The sequence below is a fragment of the Triticum aestivum genome, chromosome 6A (genome assembly GCF_018294505.1).
Source record: "Triticum aestivum cultivar Chinese Spring chromosome 6A, IWGSC CS RefSeq v2.1, whole genome shotgun sequence".
Taxonomy (NCBI): Eukaryota; Viridiplantae; Streptophyta; class Magnoliopsida; order Poales; family Poaceae; genus Triticum; species Triticum aestivum.
This window is the reverse complement of record NC_057809.1, coordinates 12,621,908-12,647,971: the sequence shown is the minus strand read 5'-3', so window position 1 is coordinate 12,647,971 and position 26,064 is coordinate 12,621,908. Positions and strand designations below refer to the sequence as shown.

General features: G+C 42.6%; 1 pseudogene; it reads right to left on the bottom strand.

The window, feature by feature from the left end:
- Nucleotides 1–242: 242 nt before the first annotated feature.
- LOC123129295 (probable serine/threonine-protein kinase DDB_G0271682) overlaps nucleotides 243–26,064 on the bottom strand; it is a 40,563-nt pseudogene continuing 14,741 nt past the window's right edge.

Sequence of the window (26,064 nt, the reverse complement as noted above, 5' to 3'; positions counted from 1 at the left end):
AATGGTGCAAATACACAATGCTTCAGCACGTGGAGGAAATAGGAATACATGTCTACCCAGTTGCACCATACACACTGGAATGCCAAAATCCCAAACCCAATGTCTAAATTTATGTGCACAATGAGAACCCAATACCGCAAGGGCGAATGCTTAGGTACTTACTGAAATATCATGTGCCGAAGCGATAGCGCACATGATCTTTGAACCCATGATTGTATTCCGCCACGAAATCACATCACAATTCACTGCTTAGACGATGCCTCAGACTCCAGATGTGCTTCAGTATCGGCACAAAAAGTCCTCAGAGCCTGGACGACGACACTCATTCGTGGCCGGAAGTCCGCCTCGTACTGTACGCAAAGCGCCGCGGTTGCAGCCATCTGCTTGCCAGAGTGTCAATAAACACGAGAGCAACCGTTAATACTTTCAGAAATTTACCGTGAGGTTAGAAACACCAATAGAGCATCTTTAAGAATGGCAAACAAGATAATATGGTGAATACGACTTCCTCTCTTATTCCGACGACCAAAGGACCAAAGGCCCGCCAATCCAAAGACTTTGAGCGCTAGCACCACAGGAAAATTCCTGTTATGGCAATGATAACAGAAGGATGACTCGGTTCACTTTTTTTTGGGTGTTCTTTCGATCGTCGCTGTTGGAACTACTCGGGGTAGGGTAGATTACTGCTTATGCTCATCAGATTTTTGCTGGCCCTTGTTTTTGGGAGATCTGTGTTTTGGTCTTGTGGTATATTTGGAAGGAGAGAAATGGCTTCATTTTCCAGCAGTGTCTTATGCCAGATAGAAAGTGTTTTTCAAGAGAGATTTACATCTTACCAGCCACAGGTTGGACCATTTAAAACCAGCCTTGTTAGCTTGGATAATCACAGTAATCTTGTTAGAATTGTGTCAAATATGAATGCTTCGGTACAACCCCCCCCCCCCCCCCCCCCCTCACAAAGCGTATAAAGGGTAATTTAGACTTTTGACAAATCGTATCCAGTTTTGTACGTAGGAGGACCTCCTCTACGCTGGAATACGGCACAGGCAAAGCTAACCTGGGCCGGCCCATTTGCGCTGGAAAATCAACAAAAATTACGCCCTATATGGGTATCGAACTCACGACCAGCCATATAATTCCAACCGCTGCTAGCCACTTCGGCTGCCTAACTAAAGTGCTACAGACCGCCACGCCTAAAGAATTAGTGAAAGCGGAAACACTTTAACACCAATTCACAAATACATAAATGGGTGCGCGGATCTCACACACAAGCTCCTGCGAGTGCATAACATCACTAGTCCAAAACAATCTATTTTTTTGAAATTTCGTATGTGAATTTCTGTTTCACAAATAACTTTCTTTTAAACCCAAACATTTTCAAAATCTGTGAACATATTTTTTTAAACACAAACCTTTTGTGAACAACGTTTCAGACCCTCAAACTTTGTTTTAGAAAAATAAGAGCACAATTGAAAGTGAGAACATTTCTTGAAACTACAAAAAAAAATTAAAATACGAACATTTTCTTGTAAGAGGAACAAAACTGAAAACATGGACATTTTCTGAAACTATGAACAATTATTTCAAAATGCGAACATTTTATGAATTCCTTGGAATGTTTTTGTATTTTCAAATTGCTCATAATGTCAAAGCACAAATATTTTTACAAAGAGCTAACAAAATTTTGAACCCGAACATTTTTCTTTTAACATTTTAGGAAAGTCACTATTAAATTTGGAATTTCAAGAAAACTACGAATAAAAATTTGTAACAATTTTTTTCAATTTGCTCGATTTTTTGTATTCGTGTAGAAAAATCACCATGTTCAACGTAGGGTGTCGGGGTAGGTCAGAAGGCTCCGTTTGGGAGCATGTTTTTTCTCGACATCCGTCCAATGACCTAATTTTTTTCACTAGCAACAATTCAGGGCACCATGCCAAGGTTTTTTGGTTTTCTACAAATTTTACATTTTCTGAAGCTTTCTTTGTCAAAAAAGGGTGATAAATTGCCAAACGTGTCGCAACTTGCATACGGTGTCAAAAATCGTTCAAACTTGGCATGGATTCCTACCATGGGTAGGCCCACGTGCTTGCAAAAGTTGGGTTATTGCAAGCGTATCCAAAAATAGACATCCATTAAATGGCCCCAATTATTCCCATGGCCTTGTATGGCTAATTCAAGACACCATGGCAAGTTGTTTTGGTTTTCAATAATTTTTGCATTTTCTAGAGTTTTCTTGGTAAAAAAAAGAAAATAAATGCTCGGACATGTGGCAACTTGCATACACTGTCGAAAATAGTTCAAACTTGACATAGATGCCTACCATGTGCATGCTCAACTTCTTGGAAAAGTTGAGGTCATTTGAAGGATATCTAAAAATAGACCATGTTCAAATGAGTGTATTCAGGTAGGTCAGAAAGCTCCGCCTGAGAGCACGTTGTGTTTCGACATCCATGAAATTGCCCCAATTTTTTATATGACCTTGTATGGCCAACTAAATGCACCATGCCAACTTTTTTTTTGTTTTTTTTGATGAATTTTGCGTTTTCTGGAGTTTTCTCAGCCAAAAAAGGTCGATAAATGGTTGGACGTGTCGCGACTTGTATACGATGTTAGAAATCATTCAAACTTGACATGGATGTCTACCATGGGCATGCTCACCTACTTAAAAAAGTTGTGGTTATTTCAAGAATGTCCAAAACTAGACCATGGTCAATGAAGGGTGTTCGGTTGCCAGAAGGCTCTCTTTGAGAGCACGTTGTTTCCTTCACATCCTTGAAATGGCCCCAATTTTTTCATGGCCTTGTATGACCAATTCAAGACACCATGCCAAGTTGTTTGGATTTTCAACAAGTTCTGCATTTTCTGGAGTTTTTCCGATGAAAAAAGACCGATAAATGATCGGGCGTGTCGCAAGTTGCATGCGGTGTCAGAAATCATTCAAACCTATCACTGGTGCCTACCATGGGCAATGCCCACCTTCCTGCAAAAGTTGGGGTCATTTCAAGAATATCCAAAACTAGACTATGTTCATTGAAGGGTGTTCGGTTGCTAGAAGGATTCATGAATTTAGAAAAAAAATCTTTATTCATCTTGAGAAATCATTCATCTTGAATAAAGATTCATCAATTTAGAAAAAAAGAAATCTCTACTCAACTTTTGCAGGAAATGAATAAAGAGTCATCTTGAATCATGCTCGGAAAAAGAAATCATGCATCTTAAAAATCATCTACTCTAAAAAAGAAATCATTCATCTCGAGAAAGATTCATCAATATTAAAAAAAGGTTCATTGATTTTTTTAAAGGAAACTGAAAAAGTTTGCACATTCAAAAGAAAAAGTAAAACAAAAAGGAAAATAAAACTAAAAAGAAAAAAAAGGGAAATGAAAACCGAAAAAAATGTTTGAAAAACTAAGAAAAAAAGGAAATCAGAAACAGGAAAGAGCAAGGAAGAAAAGGACAAGACAGAACTACCTAAACACAAGTGCTCAAGTCGCCGGTTGGTTATCACGTCGAATTTTGTACAAGGTAGAACCTGGTTCGATTCCTCTCAGCCTCATATTTTTTCGCGATTTAAAATCGGAAAAAAAGAAGGGAAAGATGGGCCAGCCCAGCTCACTATACATCGTATACAGCAGATGAATGATTTCTAATATATGACCATCGTGCCCTTACTTATGAAGAGGTATTGATTAATCTGGGCCGTTCACGTGTTTGGGGGGTGAGGGGGAGGGTGTACCGAAACAGAAGTGTTATTGTACAAGTTAGGTTACAGTTGGACTTTGAGTCATATGGTGTGTAGATAGGATATGCAGTTGTGTCCTAAAAGGACACTCGTATCCTAGGCCTCTTATATGATGGGGGTAGACACACGAAATAATCTATGCGAACATAATAGCACAGGCAAGCGGGGGAGTCGGCGGCGTATGCCGGCGCCCGGGCGGTCGGGGTGTGGTATTGTAACGGTGTCACAAGGAGGAGCGTCCTGGTCTGTCCCCAGGGATGTAGCCATATCGATGAACCTCGTTAACAAATCTCGGTGTCCTGCTCGTGTGATTGCTTGATTCTCGGATGATCGACGGTGTGCTTCGAAGTGGTATCATGAACAATGGTTGCGAAGAGGCTGTTTGATTGATCTAGAGGAGGGCGATGAAGGACGTCTGATAACTCGGCCGTGGTGATTGAAAGAGTTTTCGACGGGTGTTAAAATTGTCGGAGGAAAAGCAATCAGAAGTGGCATGCGAAGAAAGCGAGCAAGCAGCCAGCACGGGGTTCTCTACCTGATCGAAGTTGTATGGCGAGGCGGCGGCCAAGGCACGCAGATGAGAGCAGCAGGAGTGTGCGCACAAGCGGCAGGCCACACAGGTTGGCCGAGGTTGCATCACAAAAGTTCGCACACGGGTGTGCTTGTGTTGATGGGCTGCTGCCTAGGCAAATGTATGGACAAAGTACAGAAGAAGAAAGCTCCATGAAACGTTGCATTTGTTAAGAAAAAAAAGAAAGCTACATAATAGATTGATGCTAACCATCGGGAGAAAGATATAGGAAAGACCAATGGATCTACAGCCTACAGGAGTACGTGGTGGACTTTGGAGGTTTTTGATCTTCATGGCTAGGTGCAACGGGATGGCTTACATGACAGAGTTTGGCATTATTTCTTTGTACACGGGTTGTGTATCGGGATGGTGTGGAGTAAGGGTCTGTGGCGCGCGTGGCAAGAATGGCGATGTGCGTATATGGCTCGAAGGAGTTCGGAGCGTGTTGTGGCAGGGATCATGTATATACAGGGCATTAAGCAATACACAAAGAGGTGTGCGGGCGGACACAACGCAGGGTGAGACATGGTTGCAGTCGGACAATTTCGACTAGGTCGGACTGGACAGTCTGATGGATCGACAAGGATGTTGGTCAAAGCAGAAGACGGTGGTGATTTCAGCGACAATGACATAGGAGCGTCATGTTGATGGTGACCGAATTCTGGGGTATGGAAACACGTGGTGCGGGCCTGAGGGCTTGTGCGGGCTTTAGCAAGACTATGACGTAAGGTTGATTCAAGGCAGTGTACACACGAGAGCTTGAAGTCGACAGGGCGCGGGGTAGCATAGCGCAGCTACATGGAGTCATGTTGAAGGTGGAGCTGGAATCTGATGGATGACTACACTCTGTGCTAATGGAGGGGCTATGTCGTAAATGTATGGAGAGTCGAAGCCTATTTCATCAGAAAAGCAAGAGACACATGGATTGGACTGGGTGCCAGTGGTTTGAAGGAAACATGATACTCAACATCGGTCGGTGATGATCGGCGGTTCTCTACAGTAAAGATTTGGGTGGTGTTGGTCGCGACCCTGGAGACTCGACCGGGATAGCAAAGGCTCGGGGCGCGGTGATAGCGGTGAGGTGTGCGATAAGCACGAGACACAGCGACAAGCCAAGGCACTGGTGGTCAGACATGTGATTAGACAAAGTGTGCAGGGGTGCTGAAGCAGTGTTGACGAGTACCAAATTCAAGTTGGGACTGGGTCTTGGTGCCAGAAGATGGACATGCATTGACCATGGAGAATCTGAGAAAGTGGCGGGAAGTCTTAATGTTAAAAGCTGAAATAGTACATGAACATATATTCTGTGGTGTTCAATGCACGTGGTGTGACAAGACAGAAGGAGATAGAGTGCTATAGTTGTGGGGCATGTAAGAGACTATTCGTAAAAAAGGATCAGGCAACCGTGAATTTACTTCAAGTTTCAGATAGACGGTCAAGAAAGAGCGGCGATGTTGAGTTCAGGTAACTCTTGTATGTGGTGTCCAATATGTGAGCTGTTAACTTTCATGCAGACCAGTGATTGGTGTGTGATGGCATGGAACGAATACTCCGAAAGTTGGGAGCACGAAATAGAGTAATGAGGAACTTAATTTTGCTCTAGTGTTGACTATGAAGAAGACGAGAAGAACCTACAGTTGCAGGTGGAGTCACATGAAGTCTGGAGTAGCAGCGGTGCTCACGGCGTATCTCAAGTCCAATGTATATGGAGGTTCGACACAAGGACGGAGCCAGAAAATCAAGATAGGGGGGGGGGCAAGAACTGGAAGCATCAAACCATAGGATATATAGTCAACATACTCCCTCCGTTTTTAAATATAAGTCTTTGTAGGGATTCTACTATAAACCACATACGAATGTATATAGATGCATTTTAAGTGTAGATTCATTCATTTTGCACCGTATGTAGTCCACCTAGTGAAACCTCTATAAAGACTTATATTTACGAACGGAGGGAGTAGTAAATGTTTGGCTGGGCACTTTGGGGCTCTGATCCAAAGAGGCCCCTAAGATAGTTTATATATGTCTCCGTTGTTTCACAATAAGAACAAAAGGTACATAGTTGTTAATTCAAAATTTGATTTACGAACAACAGTATCAAAGATCGATAATTTTCTAACTGATAGTTCTTGATGTCTGTTGTTCTACAGTATCAAAGATCGATAATTTCTAACTGCTAGTTGTTGATGTCTGTTGTTCTACAATTACACTTATACTGTTTACAAGACACAAACTAATCTAATCCAATGATAAATATAAACTAACCTTTTTCATCGTTTGATCGCTCATCCGTGCGGCCGGCCGGACAGAACGCGCGGCGGATCACACGGCGCGCTTGCATTCTTTTTAGAAGAAAGAGGGCCCAGCCCCGATTCCATTGCAAAGCAAAGAAATCACAACAGTTCAGTACATCAAAGAGCACGACATCTCAGTAACTACAGAAGTAACACTACCGCACACTAAAACAAAAGGAGAAAAGGCTAGTAGCCAGCTATTACAAGTAATACGGCCACAAATTAAGCATAGAACACTAGCCACCTCCCCTGTCTAACTCCAGAGCCACAGGCTCAATAACCAACTAAAAGCAAAAAAAAAAACTGCACCCAGCTCTTCAGCCTGGATCTGGCCACATCAACGGTAATGGAGCTTTACTTAGAATCTCCAGCTCCCGCACCATGTTCTGAATTTGCTTCTTAACAGGGTCTACAAACAGCGTTTCCCACCGTGCAGCGTATGAGGCCGTCTTGCGCCATAGCACCTGTATATTAAGCCATTTGGCGCGGTTAAAAATTAAGTCATTCCTGGTATTCCAGATGGCCCAAAGGCCGGCTGAATGCACAATATTTGTGGCACTCATATTACCCCCTCTAAGCCAACAGTCTGACAAGGATAGCATGTTGACTGTTCTATTGTAGCCAGTGATCCTGGAGATGTTTCTCCAAAATTCAGTCATAACATCGCATCCAAAAAATAGATGGTGGCAAGATTCATCACTCGAACAGAAAGCACAAGATAAGTCAGGTACATTGTCTTTTATCCAGGTTATCTCTGGTCAAAATCTCGTTATTGACCACCAGCCACAAAAAAATATGAATCCTGGCAGGGATCTTAATATTCCACACAAAAGGAGTGTTATTGGGAAGCACACCCCTAAGATTAACTACATTATACAAAGATTTAACAGAGTAAACCCCACTGGGATTAAGGTCCCAAATGAGTGAGTCCTCATCCGAAGTAAAAACAATAGATTTAGCAATCTCTACTAGCTCAAACCACAAAGAGAGAAGCTCACTAGAAAAACATCTCCTAAAAGTAATCTTAAGGTTAGAGCCATCCCAAACTTGGTCTAAAGTGCAATCTTGTTCATTGGCAATGTTATATAAGTCCCAGTATAGAGTAGCGAGAGGGGCCGACCCAAACCAGCGATCCTCCCAAAACCTGGCTTTCTTACCATTGCCAACATTCCAGGAGTAACCAAACTTAGTAGCTTGGGCAGCCCAGAGAACACCTTTCTAGAAAGGTGAAGCACTAGCAGAAGGGCAAGTAAAGATGTTAGGGGACTGGGTGTTATACTTAGCATCTATTATGCTTTTCCAGATCTTACCCTCATCTCTATTATATCTGCTGACCCAAGAAGCAAGCAGACATAAGTTCATATCAGAGAGATCAGTAATCCCTAACCCTCCATATATCTTTTTCATAGTAAGAGACCCCCAACTAGCAAGGTGATATTTGTGATGACCTTCATAGTCATCCCAAAAACAATGTGCCAGTTGAGAGTTAATAAGCTTAATAGCCCACTTGGGGAATTTAATATACCCCATAAGATAAGAAGGGATGCTGGCTAGGCAAGCTTGCACCAGAGTCAACCTCTTACCAAAGGAAAGCAGTCTCCCCCTCCAGCCAGCTGCTCTTTTAATAATAGAGTCAACCAAAGGCTGGAGGTCCTCTCTTCTAATTTTAGAGTAGTGGAGGGGAGCACCCAGATATTTAATGGGGAAAGAGCTTAGCTTACAACCCAAAGACTGAGCAAAACTAGTAGTCTCCTCCCTATCAATATTGATAGGAACCAGATCACATTTGTGGAAGTTGATCCTCATACCAGAAAGTTGCTCAAAACAAGAGAGGAGCCACTTTAAATTCCTAGTATGCTCTAAATTCTTATCCAAAAACAGGAGGGTATCATCAGCATATTGCATACTTATGACCCCAGCTGGGTTAGAAGGAGGAAAACCCCTAGCAATCATGTTCTGGTTAGCAGCTTTGGCCAGTATTCTAGTGAACACATCAGCAGCCAGATTAAAAAGCAAGGGTGAGGCAGGATCACCCTGCCTCACACCTTTACCTGCAATAAAAAACTCACTATTGATGTCATTAATTCTGACCCCAACAGATCCATTGTGAAGCAGAGAGCCTAATTTGTACATCCATTTAGGGCCAAAGCCTCTCCTTCTAAGAATGTCCAAAAGGAACTCTCTATTCACCATGTCATAAGCTTTTTCATAATCTAGTTTAAAACAAAATCCCTAGAGATGGTTGCTAGCTACAGCATGCACCACCTCACGGGCTGAAACAATACTCTCCAATATAAACCTGCCTTTAATAAAAGCGGTTTGGTTAGGAGAGATTAAATCATTGCAAACTAGGCCTAGCTTATTAGCAGCACATTTTGCAAAGATCTTGAAACTACAGTTAATCATTGCAAGGGGTCTGAACCTATCCAAGGAAACAACATTTGGTTCCTTTGGGACAAGGGTCAGAAGGGAGAAGTTGAGTCTGTATAAATCTAGCTCCCACTTCTCCCAATCTCTAAAAAGAGCAAACAAATCATTTTTAACAAGATCCCAAAAATGTTGATAAAATAAAAAAGGGAAACCATCAGGACCAGGAGCAACTTCAGCATACGAGCCAAAAACTGCATTTTTAATTTCTTCTTCAGAAAACGGTTTTTCCAAGAATTCAATATGATCAGCAGTAGCCATGCTAGACTGATCCCAGAAATTATCAACAAGTTTAATATTAATAGCAGGAGAGTAGCCAAAGAGCTTTTTATAGTAATCTACTGCATTAGCAACAACACCTTTAGTGTCTTCAACTAGGCCAGCAGCAGTTTCCAGTACAACAATATGCTTCTTCCTCCTCTTCTGATTGGCCAGGGCTTGGAAGTAATCAGAGTTCAGATCCCCCTCTCTGATGTCCCTTTCCCTAGCTCTTTGCCTGGCCTTGATTTCCTCTTTCTTCCAAATCTCATTTAGCTCACCTGAAATCACTTTAATTCTAGCTTCAGGATTAGGAGAAAGAGGCTGAGTTTCTGCAAGAATGTCTAAGCAATTATATTCAGCAACTAGAGTTTGCTTAGTCCTGTTTTGAGAAGCCTCATAATTGAGACTCCACCCCTTGGTGGCTTTTCTAGTATTCCTGATCTTGAACTGCCAAATATCAATAGCAGAGGAGTACTTACAATCAGCATTCCAAGCTTTGTGAACAATCTCATCAAAGCCAGGAACTTCTAACCACCACTTTTCAAATCTATAAACTTTATTCTTAGGAATGGAAATAGCATCTGAATTGTAAATAAGAGGAGTGTGATCACTCCCAATTCTTGGAAGAGATTTAACCTGGCTAGCAGGAAAAAGTTTTTCCCAGTCAGCAGAAACAAACATCCTATCTAGAGCAGCCATGACTAAATTGTCTTGGTTATTGGCCCAAGAAACTTTCTGCCAGCATTCTCGATCTCAATGAGGCCAAATTTATTAATCCAGTCATTGAAAAGATCAGCCCAATGCTGGATAACTAGTCCAGTGTTCTTGTCCTCAGCAGTTCTAACCAAATTAAAGTCACCTCCCACTATGGTGGGTCCAGTCCAGTTATTTAGGAGGTTATGAAGCTCATTAATAAAATCAAGCTTAAATTCCTCATAAGCAGAACCGTACACAGAGATAAGCCTCCAAACAGTGTTATTACACTTGTTCTTCAGCAAACAAGAGATATTGTAAGTGAATACTTCACAAGCTATGATCTCAAATTTATCTTCCTTGACCCCTACTAATAAGCCTCCAGCAGTGTTATTAGCAGGCAGCCAATTCCAAATAAAACCATTTCTAGAGTCTATAGCCTCTAGCTGAGTAATACTAAACTCAGTTTTCTTGGTTTCAGATAAACAAACAAAGTCAGGGCAGTGAGCTCTATTGAGCTCCTGCACCTTAGTGATCTTATGAGGGCCATTGAGCCCTCTAACATTCCAAAATAGACCTATCATCTAAATCTAGTGGAAATTTTAGCTTGACACTTTTTGGACCTCTGACTTTTAACCTCCACCCAAGAAGAGGCATCATCAGACTCTTTTTCCATATTTGGATCAGAGTAATGGTCAATTTTTGTGTCAATAGTAGCAACAGAATTGTAAATATTGCAGTATTCTTCCTCGGTGACATCAATATCTCCAGGAAGAAAAATATGGATTATCCTGTTTAAACTTGTCTAATCTTTCTAGTTCTAATTTCTTAACAACTTCAACATTATTGCTAGCTTGAGAAGGATTATCTCCCATCACAATTCCAGCATTGAAGGCTTTAGAAATTAGATCATCATTGTCTAGACAAGCAAAAGAATTATGGAAGACCTTGGGGTTATTACCTCTGGGAATCTCCAATTTCTTCTTCTGCTTAATCTCTTGAGCTTTGACCAGGGCTGGTTTCCCATCTCTCTTGATCCTGTCACTCATCCTAGTGGAAACAACAGGGCCCCATTTATCTCTCCCAGCTTTAAGGCTAGCTGTGTGGGAGGGGCAAGGGATTAACCCCCCAAGAGAAGCAGGAAAACTATCATAACTGGTCATTCCAGCCTTTGAAGCAGCTTCAAACTCAGGAAGCAGGATAGTACCACAATTCTCAACTGGGGTTCTTTTAACAGCTTGCAGGTAGCTTTTGGTAAGAGGAGCATCCTGAATCTTTAAGAAAACCGATCTCTCCAAGGTGATGTTGTTATTCATCTCCACCCCAGAGATAGCAGGAGAAGAGACAACATCTTAGTATGAGTTCTGTTTCTAGTCCCACTAGGAGCTGAGGCAGTTCTTGGCCTGAAATTGGAGTTCTTCCTACTATTATCTTGGTCATGTTCCATCTCCTCTCCCAGCAGGTCATCATTGCTGAACTCATCTTCACCCTCCTGTTTCTTGCTACTGTCATCATCATCAGTTTTGTGATCTGTGGGATCAGAGGGGTTATCAGACTCCACAGGCTCTCCCTCCTCAACTTTGAAGGTGAGTAGGAACAGCTCTTGTTGAATTTCAAAAAGTCTGTCTCTAGGAATCAAAGCAGGGTCTCTAACAGCAACCTGAACTCTCACCACCTCATAAAAACTACTGAAGATCCCATGCCAATCCATGTTAGTGATGACACCTAAGGTAGCAGCAACTTGGGCAATCACAGACCAGGAGCACCACACAGGAGGCAGGCCCACAATATCCACCCATATCTCAGTCAGGGAGTCATAAGCAGTTAGCTCTCCATGGCAATTCTTGAAAGAAATTGAGACCCCTTTCTTCTTGAGGTTGATGGAGTCATAAGCAACTAAATCAGTGATTTTCTTGTTAGGGGGAAATCTAACTAGATATTGGGACTCATCATAGGCTCTAATCTGCCAAGGCCAGTTGGTTTTCCACATGCTAGTGAAGCAAGCACCCAGTTCCTCAGCAGAAATTTCTCCTTCTTCAATAACCACCAGACCCACATTCCAAAATTCAGCCAGTCGCTATTGCTTTTTTCTCCAGCCTCAAGATGAAAGAAGCCCAAGCCATCCCAGCACTTCCCCAGAACTGAGCAGCTGGGTAGGGCTTGTACCACAGGGGGCAGGCATCCATATGGTGACCAGGAATAGCACACATGAAACAATTCCTAGGTATCTGGCACATACCCACATAATGTCCAGGTAGCCCGCAGTTGAAACAAGTAGCCCCAATATACTTAGGGTCTACGTTGTAAGAGTCAGGAGCATCAGTAGACACAGTAACTTGAGGAGCAGCAAGCCCAGCATCAGTCTTCATAGCTTTCTTCCCAGCAGCATTCCTCTGTTTCTTTTTACTTTTACTCTGACCAACTTGACCACTCTAGATCCAGAGCCACTGCCAGCATTCCCAGGCTGAGGGTATTGCATTGGAGCGATCTGGTTAGGGGCCATGAATGGGAATTGAAACTATTGCTGATTAGGCCAAGTAATAGCAGGATATTGCTGATAACCAGGAGGAGGGTATCCTGGGAACCCCGACCCCATGTTTTGCGGCTAGAACATCTGAGAGTTAGAGGCCAAAGGGAAAATGGGAGGCTTAGCATAAATGGAAAGGGGGGGAGGTTGGTTTTGCTGCTGAATCTGCTGTTGCTGTTGGACCATAGGAGGTCGAACAGGGGGGCAGTAGGCGGCACAGTGGTGAGCTGGGGAGGAGGGCGCGCCTCGGTGCGCCCACGGCCACCGTTGCCCCTCGCACCTCCTCTAGCACCCTGACCTGCAGCAGCTCCAGCCATCTTGCGGGTAACCTCCGCATAGGTCTCCCTTCCTTCACGCTTCGCCCAAAAATCAGACGAGAAACTAAATTTGATGGGAATTTGGTGTTTGGCAGTAGCACCAGCAGGATAACAATCATTAGCAGTGAAACATCCACTCCAGAATTTGTCCTTCCTAATCCAGAATTGAGAAGGAGGAGGAGGGGGGCGCGCTTGCATATCCCCTTCCTTTCTTGAAGCAGGCGGCTGACAGACGATCTAGCGGGCGGCCGGCGGCAGGCTCGATCGCAGGAGCGGGTTGGAAACGAAGCGATTAGAGGGGAGATCTAAACTGCAAACTGTGCGTACTGCTTCTAGCCTGGCCCCTTTGCTTCCATGGTGGGCTATTTCCCTTTTTTACTTTTCCTGGGATTTGGGCCTTTTACGTGCAATTTTTGTTGTAAACAGTACACGGGCCCTTTTTGAAAAAAAAGAAAGAGAGAATAGTACACGGGCCCTGGTTAAGAAAGGAATAGGGGGGGCGAAGCAAGCCACTTGCAGTTATATAGCGAGAAAAACTAGCGAACAACCGATCGATATTAAGGGGCGACACGATCGTCAGGGGGGGTCTCGCCCCCCCTTGAATCCGTCCCTGGTTCGACACATGAGCGAATTCAAGGTGGTCAAGGATATTCGCCAAGATGGAGTTCTTTAGAATTGTATCGAATATTATTTTACAAGTTAGATTACAGTTGGACTCTGGGGATAGGATATAGAGTTGTGTCTTAATAGGACACTTGTATCCTAGGCCTCTTATATATAAGGGGGTAGACACACGATGTAACCTATGCCAATATAATAGCACAGGCACGCAGGGGAGCCGGCAACGTGTGTCGGCACCCGGGTGGCTGGTGTGCGGTATTGTAACAGCGTCATGAGGAGGAACGCACGTAGTCAGGCCCTGGGGATGTAGCCATATGGATGAACCTAATAAAAAAATATTGATGTCGTGCTCGTGTGATTGTTTGATTCTCGGATGATCGACGGTGTGCCTCAAATTAATTTTAAGAAACATGATCTCACGCAATTGCGCCTTTTTTACATATAAAAATTTAAGCGTAGGGCCTTCCCCTACTGTTTTGGGTAAAAGAAAAAAAAAGGGTTCAAGAACATACCTTAGCGACAGCCTTAGGAGGGTAATCTCCTCCCATCCTCGGATCCACGCATTCTTGCACCTTGCATTCAGAAAGTCTTGGTGTAGCCTGCATGTTGATGTCATTAGAGTTTCGCTATCGCATCTTCTGAACAAATTATATCAGCGCATCCAATGCATACGTACCCACATCACGAGGGATTGTTGGCCACACGGTAGTGTATGATCAATTGCCTTTCGACCGGTTAGAAGTTCCAGCAGCACGACCCCAAAGCTGTAGACATCACTCATTGTAGAAAGTTGTTCCTTCATTACATACCTGACAGGACAAAAGACTAGATAAGTAGGAGAGTACTGATTTTCAAAACCGGTGGAAGAATCTGACAGCAGTGAAACATTTTGTTGCATACTCAGGCGCATCATAACCGTAACAGGTAGTAAAGTTAATACGATCCAAAAAGATATTGTCTATAGGGGGCTGCCGTCTGGAAACATCAGGCCAACCAATTTTCGCAACGTCGCTGTCAAAGAGAAATATGTTGCTGGATTTGATGCCATTGTGGACAGCGCAAGGCTGTGTCTTCTCGTGGAGGAATTCTAGCCCAGTTGCAGCACCCATGGAAATCTTCACACGCTGCGCCCAGGATAGAACCGGTCCTGGTTCGGCTCCCCTGACATTCTTCTTACCTGTGATCATAAGCCACAAGAATATCAGCTTTTTTGCGAGATAATTTTTTTTAATCCAATATTCATACCAGTTGATCAATTTGATGATACTTGTTATCGTTTGATAATATATATATATATCTTTTGGCTCATAAACGCCCCAGATTAAGATTGATCTGGCACAAACATGAATATTCACACAACAAAGTGCCCCTCTCCTATTTGGCCTTGCTTGGATTGCGTGTAATATTTATGTGCTCTCGCTAAATACCAGAGAGCACATAAAAATTTGGAAGTAACAACTCACCATGAAGAATATCGTACAACGATCCCCTGGATGCATACTCACAAGCAAGAATGTGGTTGTCTCCTTCAACACAGTATCCAAGAAGCTAGATAACATTTTCATGTTTGAATCTTGAGACCATCGGAACCCGCAAAAAGTCAGGGGACGCAGCCATGACCTCCAAAATATTTTTTGTACTAGGCCGCCTAGGCTTCTTGATCGCAGATTTATGTCCATCTTTCAGCACTCCGAAAAAAACTTTATTGTTTGAGCCCTCTCCTATTAGAGCATCATTGCTAAAGTTCCTAGTTATTTCCTTCAGTTCAGCCATGAAAATGGTTGGTACCACTGATGGTGGAATTCCGTCAGTGTTGTTGACAGTGGCAGTGGTAATAGTGATCGGGGAAGCCACATCCTCTGTCTTTCCACTTATAGAAAGACCAGAGTTGCTACCTGCATTAGGAGAAAATTGAAATGAAGATTTAAAAATGAGAAGCTCTTCAAGAAACAGTCGATTATTTAGTTCTACTATTTGGCACAACAATATTTATCAACAAGTTTCTAATGTGATAACAAATGAAATTGGTCTCTACGTAGTTGACCTGGTACACTGAACCACCAATAAGACACCAGGAATGAGAAACACAAAGCATGTTGATAGCATACAAGGAAAATTATTGATATTTATATACTAATATTTTGAAATAAAAATGGTGTATTTTTATCGATTCACAAATTATTGAGTTAACCATTATAACTGAGTTCAAATGTAATATATATAGGAAAACAACTAGTGAGGCAGACTCGACATTAATTGAACGAGAGAGGAACTATTAAAATTGACATCCCAATTGGAAAGGGCCATACAAATTCATTATTACCTGCAGAACTTCTGCCCTTGCGCTGGTGGTAAGCTTTTCTAATTGTTCTAAGTCTATCCGCTACTTCAACCATTTCAGGACGCATTTTGCCCTCCATTTTTAAGCACTCAGCTGCTAGTTTTGCAACATCTTCAAGAAATTTCATGTTCTTTTTGTCATTCGCAATTTCCACATCAAACAGTTGTCTCATCTTTTTCCCTTTTCTCAGGGCTTCAGCAGAAGTTTGAGCAAGGATGATGTTCCCATCCACAGCTTTCTTTCGGGTGATGATTTCCAGCAAAACGACTCCAAAACTGTATACATCATTCTTTGGTGTTAGTCTCCCACTCTGACAAAACAAAGGGTCCATGTAACCTATGCAACCAATGACATATCTGGTATGTTGTGTCTCATCAGCAGCAAGCAATCTTGCTATCCCAAAATCCGATATCTTTGGCCGGAGATTTTCATCTAGTAGTATGTTAGCAGGTTGTTGACACTGATTTTGGCAAGATACAGATTGCAACGAAGATGGTCTCGAGTGAATGAGTTTTCAGCATAAAAATATTCGCGTCACCGAGTGGAACCACTTTGATGTTTCGGTTATATTCATTCGACTTTATCTTACGGACCGAAACTATACTCCGAGTGGCATAGTTCAATATTCCGAGTGGTTTTTGGCCAATCACGTTTTCAAGATGACCTCAGATGAAGGATCACTCTTAAGGAATTGTCTTTGTCTCATCGAGGCAATCGATTTTGATATATAAATAATCTCAATCCGAGTTCATATGCAAAAGTTAGAGGCAATATACTGCAGACTGAACCTCAACGGAAATATGACGCGAGGTGCCAGACACTTGTCTGATAGGTTGCGCGAGTAATTCGGCCATCAATACGGCCTTTAATCGAAAAACCTTCAACATGGAAAAGTTTCGTCTCGTCGAGCCGATCGGTTTTCATATATAATTTGTCTCAATCCGAGATCATATGAGGCCTGGAGAGACAAATCAAGATCGGGCTATGCTTTCAGTCGGAAATCCGAGTGAAAAGTTTACGGTCGAGTGAAAGTTTACGGTCGAGTGAAAATTTGCTGACCGGATGAACTTATTATTATCCAAGTGAAAATATAGTCATCCGAGTGGAAATATGATCATCCGAGTGAAATTGTCGTCCAGGTGAAAATATTCTGAGTGAAAAGATTACCATCGGGACGAAAACTTGCCGATTGAATAAGATAGTGCCTTCCAAGTGGAAATATAGTCATCCGAGTAAATAAGATAGTGCCTTCCGAGTGGAAATATAGTCATCCGAGTGGAAATATAGTCATCCGAGTGAAAGATTGTCTTCCGAGTGAAAAGTCCAATCGGACGATCCGAGTGAAACTATATAATATCCGAGTGGATGAGCTCAAGTCCGAGTGAAATTGAACATGTGCTCGAAACTTTATCAAAATGACCTTGGATGAAGAAGTGTTCAATACAGAAGTTGTGCGTATCATCAAGACGGTAAATTTTGATTTTGGAGTCATCATCATCAGAGATAATCCAGTCTACAAATTCACTACGAGACTCAGATAATCTAGTCTACTGCAAAACCGAGTCCGACTGGAAGATAAAGATGACCTCAAAAAGTATTCAAGATGGCCTTATTGAAAAAAATGATCAACATGAGAGTTGTTCGTATTGTCGAAGCGCACAAGTTTGATATTTGGGCCGTCTCGATCGGAGATCATATGCAAGCTCGGCGGCCCGCGCAAGAAGGAAGACAGAGTTTGGGCCAGATTCAGACTGAATCCGAGTTGGAATAGAATTAGGACTCTAGGATGTGAATTGATGTAATTTTTCTTGTAAGGAAAGCCTAGATGAATCCTTTACTTGTACGAGAAGTCCAGCCGCCTCTTATATATGTTGGGGGTGACGGCCGATTGAACAACACACAATCAAACAAATCAATATACTACTTTTTCATATACGTTTTATCTCTCCACCATTTTTCTATCTCGTTCTTCGTTGTTCTTCGTGTTTGCGAGCTGCGAATTCCGAGGCTCTAGGGGCGAGCGAATCGACCTAGGGCAGCCCATAGCCGCCGCACTCCCTGACGGGGTCCCTCCCGGGGGTGTGGGGTTTTCGGGTCTGCAAAAGCGCCCGTCGACTGTCTTGCGTATCGCGCTGTCGGTCGGGTTTCCTTCGACGTGAGCTGCGGTGCATCACCCCCGGCATCGAGGGTACACGTGACGTGTTCGTATGTCAACACACTTTTTGGCGACTCCGCTGGGGATCGAAGATCAATCGTCATCATCCACCATGTCCGATCTTCCCAAGCCATCTGAGGTAGACACCGATAACATCATTAAGCCTAGTCTTGATGAGATATCGGCCGATCATTGCCAAGTCTATGAGGAGTACAAGAAGGCGCGCGAGGAGAAGGACCTGCAGGAGTTCCTTGCAAAATTCAAGAAAGATCGCCAAGGCAACATCACTCCGATTGAAGAAATCAAGTTCCCTCCTCTTCAAATTGAACAGGTTAAGCCTTCTGTAAGTACTGCCTTTTCTCCTGAGCAATGGGCTGAGATTGAAAGTCGTATTGCTGATGGTAACAATCTAGTCTATCAAACTTTTATAGAAAATACTAATGCTCAGAAGAATATATCTCAATCGTCTAGTGGTAATAATGGTGTAGCTGCTAGTGTGCAAAACCCTAATCTGACTTTACCTATTGCATCGGCGCCTCCCGTGCCGATGACTTATTATCCTATCCAAACAAATCAGATTGTGGCTACACCCATTAATCCTATCATGAACATGCCAGGTTCGGTGGCAACGCCGAACCAAACCCTACCTACAGCTACAACCACTCGACCATTACCAAATTATGGGTCGACATACATGCCACAATTCTTACCTACGGCTAGTAACCCTACTCTTCCTATGCCACTGCCACAAGCTTCATCGTCCACTATGGATGATGGTCTAGCTAATCTTAGAGAGGAGATGGCTAAGATGCTTCGGGAGAATTTTGGAGTTGAGTTACCTCGGAATCGGATTTACCAAAAGCCGTACCCCGAGTACTTTGATGCCATCCAGTGCCCTCCGGGGTATAAGATTCCAGATTTTGTTAAGTTCAATGGAGAGGGCACAAAAACCACATGGGAGCATGTTAGTCAATATTTAGCATAATTGGGTGAAGCAGGCTCATTAAATGAGTTGAAAGTGCATTTGTTTCCTTTATCTTTAACTGGTACTGCATTTTCATGGTTTTCTTCTTTACCACATGGTTCCATTCGAGTTTGGTCGCAGCTAGAGCAGAAATTTCATGATCACTTTTATAGCGGCGACAATGAACTCAAGTTGTCACATCTAACATCGGTTAAACAGAAGCATGATGAATCGGTCTCCGATTACGTCAAGAGATTCAGAGAAACAAAAAACCGGTGTTTTAGTTTGGTGATAACTGAGAGGGACTTGGCAGACCTAGTGCTGAGTGGTTTGAGAACTCCCATTAGAGAAAAGCTAGAAGGCTATGAGTTCTTAAATATCAACCAAGTCTTACAAAGGGCTTTGGCTCAGGAAAGCCGAAGCAAAGACCTCAAAGAAGTGCATAGATACAAAGCCGATCGTCCAAAGATGAATATGGTGGAATATGATAGTGATCACTCGGACGATGAGGGTGATGTTTTTGCTATTGAGTTTGTTTGGCCATCTAAGGCCAAACCCTTTACTTGCAATGATCTGAAACCGATTCATAAGAATCGTGATGAAGAAATGAAATTTACTTTTAACATTGCTAAGTGTGATAGAATATTTGATGCTTTGCTGCAGGCTAAAATTATTAGAGTATCTCATACTTTGCCGCCGTTTGAAGAGCTGAAACGGCGCGCTTATTGCAAGTATCATAATTCTTTTTCTCATGCTACTAATGATTGCAATGTTTTTCGACGACAGATACAATCGGCCATTAATGACGGACGATTGAACTTTTCTGAGATGCAAGTTGACAAACAACCTTTTCCAATGAATACCATGGATTTGGAGGGGAAGAAGCTACTCATTCGGCCGGAGATAGCCGAATCTGCTAATAAAGCTAATGTCATTGTTGGTGAGCCCAGGAAAGACAAGGAGGACAACAAGGTCTTGGGGAGACAGGTTGTGCTTGATAAGCAACCCGATGGCAAGGAAGTGATCAAAATCACCATCAAGAATCCTACACTCGGGGGGCAACTGCAAGTGCAAGAAAATGCTCGTGTGAGATTTGTCAAACCCAAGAGTCCAGAAATTGGCAAGTGGAAAAGGAATGAAGTTAAAGTACAGCGCAAGCGGATCAAGCCAACTTTTGATATGTTGATGTCCAAGTACACCAACCAGTCGGCCGGTTCTAGCTTTAATCGGCCGACTCATCTGAAGCGACCAAGGTCACCATCAGCTGATATGTTCAGTCAGTATATGAAACCGAGTGGACCAAGGGTGCCGTTTCCAGAAGAGCATACACAATCTGTTTGGGATCGACTTGACTATTCATATAGAGGCCGACTGAACATCGGTAACTATCGGTCGGCTGGTCAAAACATGCGACCGGATGGAAATTATCCAAGTGTAAGAATGCACCCAGGTGGAAGCTATCCGAGTGAAAAAATGTGGCCGAGTAGATTCCATCCGACTGAATTCCATCCGAGTGATATCCATCCGAGTGGATCCCATCAGAGTAAAAAGGTGCGCCCAAGTGGAAATTTCATGCATCTGGATAGTCGAAAAGAATGGCGTGTTAAATCACCAAGTGTTGCAGCAGTTGAGTCGGGAAAAGGCAAGGAGAAAATGGATGTCGACTCACTTATCTTGGGCACCAAAACATTCGCCATACATCAGCCGATTGTGCATAGCAATCCGACTGAGCCGATACTTGCTATCGCGCCAAAGCACTCGGCTAATGACCATGAGGCAAGCACCAGCCAGGTAAAGAAGAGAGATCCTAAATACACTCAGCCAAAGTGGTGTCCTCCAGGGCTAACAAAGACACAAAAGAGGAAACTGCAGAGGTTACAGAGTCAAGAGATGGCAGAACAGGAGGCCGAGAAACAAAGGGATAAGTTGTTCGATGACACTCGACCCATGGTTCCACCAAAACAAGTATGGAGGCCTAAACAAATACAAGATACAGCAACTTCTACATCTATCACAGCAATACCTACATCACCAGAGGAGGGCCATGCAACAGATATGACATCGTCTGCGACACTTCTTACTTCTCCTTCACTCGAACAAATTTCAGAATCTGTGGATGCACCCGAGGAGGGGGCTGATATGTTGGACTATGAGTCTACGCCGGTTCATGAAGGTATGGATATCAACATGGTGTATTACTTACCTGCTGAGTTTCGTGCTGTAGACGAAGAAGGGGAGGTGGCTCAGCTGGATTTTGGCCCTAAAAACGCAATATTCGAGAAACCAAAAGAACCAGTAACACATCTGAAACCATTATATCTCAGAGGTCATATCAATGGGTCGCCGCTCACTCGGATGCTTGTTGATGGTGGTGCTGTGGTAAATCTTATGCCCTATTCGGTCTTCAAGAAATTGGGTTTGCCTGATGAAGAATTGATCAAGACCAATATGGTGCTCAACGGGTTTGAAGGCAAAGAGAAAACTGAAGCCAAAGGTGTAATGTATGTGGAGCTTACAATCGGAAGCAAAACTTTGGCTACTGCATTCTTTGTCGCTGAGGTGCAAGGTAACTACAACGTCATACTAGGCCGTGATTGGGTTCATGCAAACCAGTGCGTGCCATCCACTATGCACCAGTTTTTGATTCAGTGGGTTGATGATGAAGTGGAAGTTATTCACGCGGATAACTCGGCCTGTGTTGCTTTGGCCGATGCATCGGTGGATTGGCAACATCCCAACGCTACTTGCTTGACGGGACGTGACTTATCAGAATTTGATTTTCTCAGCGCGACCAAGAATGGTTTTGTGCCCGTCTCTTTAAAGCCGAGTGAATGCAATCGGCTCCAAGGTATGATATGTTTAAATGGATCCTAATTCCGAGTGGTTACAAAAACGTCTTGTAAAGTATCGTTCCAATGAGAACGATATGTATGAGTCTATAGAGGAGTTGGATGATATGGACAAACTTGGACAAGGTTTTACATTAGCCGATCCGTTAGAAGAGGTAGATATTGGAGATGGTTCAGTCACTCGACCGACATTTATAAACAAAAATTTGAAAGCCGATTGTAAGGCTAAGTTAATCGAGCTACTGAAAGAATATGTTTGTTGCTTTGCATGGGAATATCATGAGATGCCAGGGTTAAGCCGAGAGCTAGTGGATCATCGGTTGCCTATAAGGGCCGGTTTTAGACCTTATAAACAGTCGGCCAGAAAATTTAATCCGAAAACATATGACCGGATCAAGGAAGAGATCGGTCGACTGCTTGAAGCTAATTTCATTCGACCTTGCAGGTATGCCGAGTGGATTTCTAACATTGTCCCGGTAGAGAAGAAAGGATCTGGCAAGTTGAGGGTGTGCATTGATTTCAAAGATTTGAATAGGGCTACACCCAAAGATGAGTATCATATGCCAATAGCCGATATGCTTATTAATGATGCTTCTGGACATAAGGTTATTAGCTTTCTAGATGGTAATGCCGGATACAATCAAATTTTTATGGCCGAAGAGGACATGTACAAAACGGCTTTCCGATGTCCTGGTTTCCTTGGTTTATTCGAGTGGACAGTGATGACATTCGGATTAAAAAATGCGGGAGCCACGTATCAAAGGGCTATGAATTTAATTTTTCATGATTTACTCGGTGTCATACTTGAAGTTTATATTGATGATATTGTTGTCAAATCGAATGCTTTTGAATCTCACTTGGCCGATTTGCGTTTAGCTTTTGAAAGAATGAAAAAGTATGGACTGAAAATGAATCCTCTGAAGTGTGCTTTCAGCGTGTCAGCTGGCAAGTTTTTGGGTTTCATTATTCATGAAGATGGTATAGAGATTAATCCCAAAAAGATAGAGGCTATACAGAAGGTGGAGGCTCCAACATGCAAGAGAGATATGAAAAAGTTCCTTGGCAAGGTCAATTATTTGAGAAGGTTCATAGCTAATCTATCAGGGAAAGTTGATGAATTTACTCCTATCCTTCGGTTAAAGAATGATGCTGATTTCACTTGGGGGGGCAAAACAACAAGAAGCATTTGATATGATCAAGAATTATTTATGCACTCCTCCGGTGATGAAAGCACCCAAGCATAGGAAACCCTTCAGACTTTACATTGCAGCAGAGGAAGGAGTTATTGGTGCTGTTCTAACTCAAGAGACCGAAGGAAAAGAGTATGCCATCACTTATTTGAGCCGCCGTTTATTGGGCGCAGAGACAAGGTATACATTTATTGAGAAATTATGTCTATGCTTATATTATGCTTGCACAAAATTGAGACATTATTTAGTGTCGAGTGTTTGTGTAGTAGATTGTCAAACCGATGTCATTAAATACATGTTGCATAGGCCAATTCTTAGTGGTAGAATTGGCAAGTGGGCTTATGCTTTGATTGAATATGATTTGGCTTATGAATCTCTAAAATCCATGAAAGGCCAAATTGTTGCTAATTTCATTGTTGAACATCGGATTAATAACAAGCATGATGTTGATATGAACCTTGTTTCATTAGTACCATGGAGATTATACTTTGATGGTTCAGTTTGTAGCAATGGCCAAGGTGTTGGTATTGTTTATATATCTCCTCATGGTGCTGTTTTTGAAGCCTCATGCCGCTTAGAATATTTTTGCACAAACAATCAAGCCGAAAATGAAGCATTGTTATTCGGCCTAGAGATGTTACTTGCTATAGGTGCTACACGTATTGAGGCTTATGGTGATTTGTTACTAGTGGTGCAGCAAATATCCAAAGTCTTTCAGTGTTTGGACGAATCACTTAATGTTTATCTTGATAGATGTCTAGATATAATTTTTACTTTGGATTGCTTTAGCATTGCTCATATATCTAGACATGACAATTGGAAAGCAAATGAATTGGCACAACAAGCATCCGGATATCATGTTGGTCATGGCATGTTTCATATCTCTCAAAGACCGATATCTTGTCTTGCCAATATGGGAGAGGCCGAACCTGAACCCACTGATTCGGCCATTAACAAAAAGTCTAGTGCAGGTAACAATCCCGACTGGAGGAAGCCCATTGTTGATTACTTGTGCAATCCGAGTGAAAGGGTGGACAGGGCTGTTCGGCGTATGGCTTTCAAGTATACAATGAGAGATGATGGTCTTTATCGCCGAACCGTCGATGATGTTCTTCTAAAGTGTTTGGACGAGGACCAGGCAAGAGTTGCTATGGGAGAAGTACATGAAGGTATTTGTGGCACTCACCAGTCGGCTCCCAAGATGAAATGGTTATTGCGACGTGTTGGGTTTTATTGGCCGACTATGATTAATGATTGCTTCAGATATTATAGGGGGTGTGAAGCTTGTCAAAAGTTTGGTGATATTCAATTGGCTCCTGCTGCTATGCTACATCCTATTATCAAACCGTGGCCTTTCAGAGGTTGGGGTTTAGATTTCATTGGACAAATCCATCCATCTTCCTCAAAAGGGCATCGGTTCGTATTGGTGGCAACTGATTATTTCACTAAATGGTCTGAAGCAGTACCTCTCAAGAGCATGACACATACGGAGGTAATTCAATTCATAACCGAGCACATTATTCATAGATTCGGTATTCCTCAAACGTTAACTATAGATCAAGGTTCATCTTTCATGTCACACCAAGTCAGAGAGTTTGCCGAATCTTATAACATAAAGTTGCTCAATTCCTCTCCATATTATGCTCAAGCTAATGGACAAGCTGAGTCTAGCAATAAAATTTTAATCAAGCTTATCAAGAAGAAGATTGAGGATAATCCAAGGAGATGGCATGACTTGTTGTCTGAGGCATTATGGGCACATAGAATCTCAAGGCATGGTGCTACGAAAGTGACTCCATATGAGCTAGTATATGGTCAGGAGGCTGTTTTACCGGTGGAAGTAAATTTGAATGCTTTGAGAATAGCCAAACAAAATGATTTATCGGCAATAGACTTCTATAACTTGATGATGGACAACATTGATGAGGCTGCTGATAACGTTTGGCTGCTTTGAACGCCATAGAGAGAGATAAGTTGAGGGTGGCAAGGGCTTACAATAAGAAAGTTAAGTTGAAGAATTTTCATGTTGGTGATCTCATTTGGAAAGTGATTCTGCCGATTGGTTCAAGAGATAGAAAATTCGGGAAGTGGTCTCCGAGTTGGGAAGGTCCTTTTAAAATTACAAGAGTTGTTCCCGGAAATTCATATTTGGTGGAATCAATACAAGGGGCATTGTTACCTCGAGCTCTCAATGGCAAATATATGAAGAAGTACCACCCGAGTGTGTGGCAGGAAGCCTAAGTGGGCAATGGCCGATATACGATTATCGCCCTTAGCACAAACATGGCCGATACGTAACTATCGCCCTGAGGAAAATAAATGGTCGATGGAGTGTTGATATCGTCCTTGGAACAAACACTATGCATATTATTTTTCGGCATGCAAGCTTTGCCGAAAAACAGGGGGGCATGTGTTGACACCTGATTTTGGCAAGATACAGATTGCAACGAAGATGGTCTCGAGTGAATGAGTTTTCAGCATAAAAATATTCACGTCACCGAGTGAAACCACTTTGATGTTTCGGTTATATTCATTCGACTTTATCTTACGGACCGAAACTATACTCCAAGTGGCATAGTTCAATGTTCCGAGTGGTTTTTGGCCAATCACGTTTTCAAGATGACCTCGGATGAAGGATCACTCTTAAGGAATTGTCTTCGTCTCGTCGAGGCAATCGATTTTGATATATAAATCATCTCAATCTGAGTTCATATGCAAAAGTTAGAGGCAATATACTGCAGACTGAACCTCAACGGAAATATGGCGCGAGGTGCTAGACACTTGTTTGATAGGTTGCGCGAGTAATTCGGCCATCAATACGGCCTTGAATCAAAAAACCTTCAACATGGAAAAGTTTCGTCTCATCGAGCTGATCGATTTTCATATATAATTCGTCTCAATCCGAGATCATATGAGGCCTGGAGAGACAAATCAAGATCGGGCTATGTTTTCAATCGGAAATCCGAGTGAAAAGTTTACGGTCGAGTGAAAGTTTACGGTCGAGTGAAAGTTTGCTGACCGGATGAACTTATTATTATCCAAGTGAAAATATAGTCATCCGAGTGGAAATATGATCATCCGAGTGAAATTGTCGTCCAGGTGAAAATAT